The sequence below is a fragment of the Gigantopelta aegis genome, chromosome 10 (assembly GCF_016097555.1).
Source record: "Gigantopelta aegis isolate Gae_Host chromosome 10, Gae_host_genome, whole genome shotgun sequence".
NCBI lineage: Eukaryota > Metazoa > Mollusca > Gastropoda > Neomphalida > Peltospiridae > Gigantopelta > Gigantopelta aegis.
In genome coordinates this window covers 81,306,277-81,312,799 of record NC_054708.1, presented here as the reverse complement: position 1 = coordinate 81,312,799, position 6,523 = coordinate 81,306,277, and the positions used below count along the sequence as shown (strand labels likewise).

The 6,523-nt window shown below is 39.1% G+C and overlaps 1 protein-coding gene across 3 annotated transcripts in view; it reads right to left on the bottom strand.

The window, feature by feature from the left end:
* The window catches only part of LOC121383006 (histidine N-acetyltransferase-like), a 21,353-nt gene extending 15,101 nt beyond the window's left edge, over window positions 1–6,252 (bottom strand). Inside the window, exons 1-2 of one of the 3 annotated variants that reach the window (XM_041512731.1) lie at window positions 6,070–6,252; window positions 2,477–2,636 (exon numbers count right to left, since the gene is read on the bottom strand). The gene's annotated coding sequence lies outside the window, so the exon portion shown is untranslated. Of the gene's footprint in view, window positions 1–2,476; window positions 5,138–6,069 lie in introns of those variants that run through there. The other 2 variants (XM_041512732.1, XM_041512729.1) reach the window with 2 other exon arrangements.
* Window positions 6,253–6,523: the final 271 nt, after the last annotated feature.

Sequence of the window (6,523 nt, the reverse complement as noted above, 5' to 3'; positions counted from 1 at the left end):
CAGTTCACTGGACGACTTGTTGGTTGTAAACCTCAATCATAGCATTCTGCAGCAGCTCCATCCAGAAGGGGAATATGAGGAAATATTAATTAAACAAGCAGTTGAATCCTACATGAAAGCAAAACATTGGCGATGGTCATTAAAAAGTCCAGCAGCAACTGCATCAACTTCCAGGGAAGGTCAAAGTCACAGTGACCAGGACGTTGCCATGGAGTGTTCGGATTCTGAGTCTGATATGGACATTGACAGTTTCAACTGCTCTTCTGATGAGGAAGACGATGACATGTCCGCTCAGTAAAAACAAACTATATACATTACATTGGCACAAATGCTAACTATATTATAAATCTTGAGAGATTACCTTACACATATTAGTTTTTATTTTAACTTTAGAAGATCAGAAGATTACCAATTTTGTGTTAGTTTATTTTTTTGGGTTATTCTACATGGACCAATGTTTCACTGGTTTGACAGTTATGGTTATGAGCAGATATCATTGTACTAAATATTTGGAACTAATTTTCAAAACTGTCTTATGCTTATTATATATGATTCATGAATATAAACTTGAAAACCTGGATTGACATTATGATGAATCATTACTAAATACAAGCAACAATTATAATAAGCAACAACTAATAAATGAAGAATTCAAATAATTTACTGCTACATAAACTTTGAAGCAGGCTATAACCTACCCCTTATGACAGCTAATTTAAAACCAGATCACAATGCTTACAATAGAAAAGTGTAAAAATGCTATCTCATTGGACATTTTTAATATTCTATTTATATGGTAATTTTTTTGTGACCAAATATCTTTCATCAATAAATACCACCTTTATGATATTTAGTATGTCTGTTGTTTATATATAGTGATTATACACAATGATAGGTCATCATCATACTAATTCAAATTTAATTCAAAAAATTAAAGTTTTGAGAACCATATCTACTAAGAAAAATTTGACTGTATAAGTTTGACGTGTATACTATAAAGGTATATTATTACAGTTCATTTTTACTTCAACATGACAATGGTGTTCTTTATTAAAATTATTTTAAAGTTCTTTTTCATTTTTAAAAAAAACCGGTTATGCAAATCAAAATAGGTTATGCAATTTTTTTTGGCATAACCGATTTTCCGGTTATGCAAATTTTTAATTTGTGCAGGCCTGTAAAATGATCGATTGATTGTTATCAATAGCATTTATTTCAATTCAACTTATTTTCTTGCTTATATCAAGCACGCTGTCCTAGGCACGCACCTCAGCTATATGGGCTGTCTGTCCAGGACGGTGGGTTAGTTGATTAGTGGTTATTGAGAGAGAAGAGGGTGTAGTGGCCTTTCACCGACCCACTGAGTCGTTAAAACTCGCTCTGGGTGGGAGCCGACTGTAATTGTAAAAGCATTATTTTAAGATATTTTCTTATAAATACCACAACAAACAATGACGCAGTACTTGGATGAAATGGCTGCAGCTCTTTATTAAATGACACATTTGACAAGAGCATATGGCGGGCAGGCATGTACTACAAACAATATTCCAAATTCTCTGGGTACTACCCTCTAGTGTTGAGACATAGCAGGGCAGTTCACTAACATGCACACGCATAAGTGGGATTCCTGCTGAGTATCTACCTACCACGGAAATGGACACAACAGCACCCAACAACTCCCTAGTGTACAACATAGCAGAGTATACCAAACACATGTACATGAAAGACCAACCCACTCACATATACCCACACCAATGCATTCCAACCAAAAACTCCCAGGGTAAACCTTAGCAAGTTTCCGCCCCTAGTGTGCAACATAGCAGGGCAATAGGAAGCATTTACCTGGGTATATGTGAGAACTGATGACTAGCTTCCCAGTGTAAAAATTCCATGGCAAAGCAACCACAACAATAACTGCCATATAAATATAGCAATTAACAATATTAAAGCTGTTGATCATACATGCGTGCCCACCATATCATGCCACACGGATATGTCTTCACATATCCGTCAACCCCATTCATCCTAGTATAAGTGTTAAAGTACTTAGAACTACGAAAAAATTAACTTAGTAGACGTAAGAAACGTCTCCAAAGCGCCCTGCAAGGTGTTGACGAAGATTGCATTACCAATGTCATCCAAATGCACCCCATCACTTCGAAATAACTGTGGACAGTCAAACGTAATGTCATCATGCCTGATAACCCGTCCCCCGCCTGCTAAGACAGCTTTTCTCCCAGATCTATTCACCCGTTTCCTTTTCTTTTCTATTGCTGTTACTGAATTACCCCCTCTCCAAGTTAGACGAGGAAGAAGATCTGACCAAACTAATATACACTTAGAGCTTAGCAATGACTGGGACAAACTATGTATGTCTCTTTCTACCTTCACACACAGTTCTGCAGTGGCTATCTCTGTTACATCATTGCTACCGACATGTAACACAATGTATTGAGGCGGGGGATTTTCCACTAACCTCTTCCTGATATTATACATCGCGCCGTCCCACTTTAATCCACGGCGTCCCATCCAGGAAATATTCACCCCTAGGCGCTCCAGCCGTAAGTGACTGTTCAACTGCACCGCTGCTCTCTTGGATGCCCAATAAATGACAGAAGATCCCACTATCCATACGTCTGCAAAAACTCAATGAATATTATTAACCAGAAGCAGCGCATGACTTGGTACACTGCAACAATAACCCTATGCCATATTAACTCTAACATATTTTTGGAAAGCTGTGGACTTCCAACGACCCAACACTTGAATTGTGTCAGACGAAATTCCTCTCATAGCTAAGGTAGTTGCAGCACCTATTCGAAAGGAATGAGACTTGTAGTGTGCCTGAGGTAAACCCAAGAAAGAAATTACTTTAGTTAATACTGCACTGAACTGATATTGATTGAGGGGTTTTCTATCACAATGGACAAACAAATAACCATTGTTGACAGGTCTGACCAACAAGAACTCTCGCATGTTTTTAACAGGACAAACCAAACTACCTGGTATTAACGGAATATGCACTGTTGTACCACGACCACTTTGGAGTATCTTAAAGTCACAATCAATTCTGAAACATTGCCTATATCTAATGTTATATCGGAGAACAACAAAGGCCTATGCGATGCATGTGGTGTAGTATAGACTAGTTCACTCACTCTGAACAGACCGAAAAAGGCCAAGCAATACACAGCCCTGAATAACAACAATTCATATCTAGATGCACAAATATGCCTCAATTCTGAGTGTATTTGAGCTAAAATATCAAGGGTAATGGGAGATCTAGCGTCAGGCCGGCCATGCAACCTCTTCAAACCTTCCAGAGCTTTTTTAACTATAAAAAAGGAAGTCGAGTCGTCCCACTGATGCACTTTATGCACAAAACTAATGCCCGATATGTAAGATGCGATGGAAGATGGGGCTGACCCCTTAGTAGAATGGTGTCCTATGAATAATAGTAAATGCTCAATAGGGACCGGCCATATATCCCCCATATGCATTAAGGATCTAAACTGTGCCAAACTTCTGATAGCATTACTGTAACAAGCATGGGTACTGCTCGATAGACTTGCGCCTAGCAGTCTTCCAATTTCACTGTGAAAATTGACCAGAGCCAGGTTGGGAAATAAGTCTCCCTGGAATCTGCCTGAGGAGCCAGTTGTCGGAATTTGTCCAGCTGTAAACGTGATAAACTATCTGTTAATATATTTACATTGCCAGGAATATGTACTGCTTTGAAAAGTATGTTCAACTGTAAACATCGAAGTACAAAGATACGCAATAATGTCAAAATGTTGTGCGACTTCGAGGTCATAGAATTTATTATGGCTACAACAGACTGATTATCAGAATGAAAAAGTATCTTTTTATTTGCCAACCTATTGCCCCAAATAAATATTGCCACTAAAATTGGGAAAAATTCCAACACTGTAATGTCATCTGTATAGCCCTGTTCAAACCACCATTGAGGCCAACTCGCATAAGTCCAACTACCATTGTAATATGCTCCAAAGCCATTTCCCTGTTTTGCTGAACTATCAGTGAAAAGGTTTTCATGTTCGCTTGTGACCCAAAATTGGTCACGGAACATCGATATTCCATTAAATGATTTGAAAAATTGTAACCACATAAGCAGGTCAGCACGTATGTCAGCTGTTAATCTCAAATGATGAAATGGTTTTGTAAGCCCAATAGTGGCATTAATCATTCGCCTACAAAAAGTTCGACCTGGAGCGATTGCACGACATGCAAAGTTGAGAATGCCCAATAAAGACTGCATCGCCTTCAATGTAGTTTTCTGTCCTGATAACATATCTGAAATCCTAGTCACAATTTCGTGAACCTTTTCCATTGGTACCTTGATTAACATGTTAACAGTATCAATCTCCAAGCCCAGAAAACAAATTACCTCCTGTGGGCCCTCAGTCTTATCCTCAGCAATAGGCACTCCTAACCGACTACATAAATTAAAGAACGTGTATAGAGCTTGTTGACAATGGTTCGAATTCTTTGACCCCACAAACAAAAAATCATCTAAATAATGTATCATTTCCCCCCCGTACAGTTTCTTACGTGTGGCCCATTCTAAAAATGTGGAAAATTTCTCAAATGTAGCACAAGAAATAGCACAACCCATTGGTAGACATTTATCAAAGAAAAACTGCCCTTCAAGTTTAAAACCTAATAAATCAAACTCACCTGGCCACACTGGCAATAATCTGAATGCAGACTTAATATCAGCCTTTGCTAACAATGACCCTTGACCTGACCTTTGTATCATAAAAACTGCTTCATCAAATTTTGTATACGATACCGAACATACATGGGGATCAATGAAATCATTAACGGAATGATTTTCTGGATATGATAAATGATGTATCATTCTAAATTGACCTGGGGTTTTCTTAGGAACCAAACCTAAAGGAGATATACGTAATATAGCAATAGGTCTTGATTTAAAGGGGCCAGCCACTCTACCTATCTCAATCTCTGTTTTAACCTTTTCTCTAGCTAATGCAATATTGTCATTCAATGATTTTAAATTTGGAGCATCTACGGGGATTCGGGGGCCTGTGTATTGCAAATGAAAACCATACATGAAACCGTCTAGTAATTCTTTCGCAATAGCCTCATCAGGATATCCTTTCAACTCAGCATCAAGCACTGTGGTGTTTACTGAGGTAAATCCCAAACTAAATTTTTCTTTTTCCCAAAGCACTTTGGGCATCGTTGGTTTTATCACCCTGGTTACGAAAGGAATCACCTTGCCCCTTCAAACAGTTTAGTTTGGAGTGATTGCCATGGCAAACTGAGCATATGTGTTGATACCTACACATTTTAAATTTACAAGCACCCTTATTAAAACCATAACATACTCCCTTTGCCCCTTGTGCTATGCCGGTACCACTACTACCCGAGGGGTTAGCTGCACCAGCTCTAGGTACAGACAGCAATCGCAGCCACAGACCGGTGTTTAGTTTTGACCAAGATTGCTGGGCAATGGCTTGGCGCAATCTAAACTGTTCATCATATTCCCTCCATCCATATCCCGGACTTCTGGCTGACGCATCTCTGATGACAGACATATATTGGGTCAATTCAGTCGCCTTCGCAGGAAATTTTTGTATATAGATGTGCATAAAAATTATGAATGCATCAGTCCATTTGTCAACAGTGGATATTTTGTCCTTGAAAACACGTGGTCATGTTTCAAGGACCCCATTTTCATTGAGAACTAAGGACCCTCCCCCATAAAAATCTTGCAATTCAATGGTTCCTTTCAACAAAAGCCCCAAATTTATATACTGATTCGCCCAGATCTTCTGTTTTAATTGACCCGGCACATGGGCCGCTATGTCATCTTCGGCTAAAAACAAGATCTCGGGGTTGCCCACCGATTCTGCGCCTAACTGCATGAAGCCCACCGGACCCCCCCCCCCCCCCCCCCCCCCCCCCCCCCCGGTATAGCATTTGGGTCCTTCCCCACATCCCGGTTAACCGGCGTAAGATTATCGGAATTATTGACAGAAACACTATCAGGAACCGCCAAAGCGTAATTCCAAATGTTACCCGTTGCTCCTTCCCAATCCTCGCCTCGGAACCTGAGGGCGAGACGCCGTCCCTCTCAACCTCTTGGTTGGCGGCATTGTAATTGAAATCAATTTAACAAAGTTTTTGCTAAATTTAATAAGTTTTTTAGCTAAATGCTAGTAAATTTGTTTCCAGTTTTGAGAGTGGCCGTTTGCGCCCAAATTTGTATCAGGAGGAATAACTCTAATTTAGTAACCCTATTAAGCCAGTGAAGGTCTCACACCACAGTTGGGAAATACTACAATAAATCTGTTTAATATTAATGTATTAAACCTTCTTATTTGAGTGGATCGTACACTGCGATCAATGTTCGTAATTATTTCATTTAATTAACCAATTTGGTACATGCCTGGTTTTCACATATTCAGTGTATACATATGCATACAAATATTAACTCATACTTCATATTAAAACATGCATTTATCAGCATGTA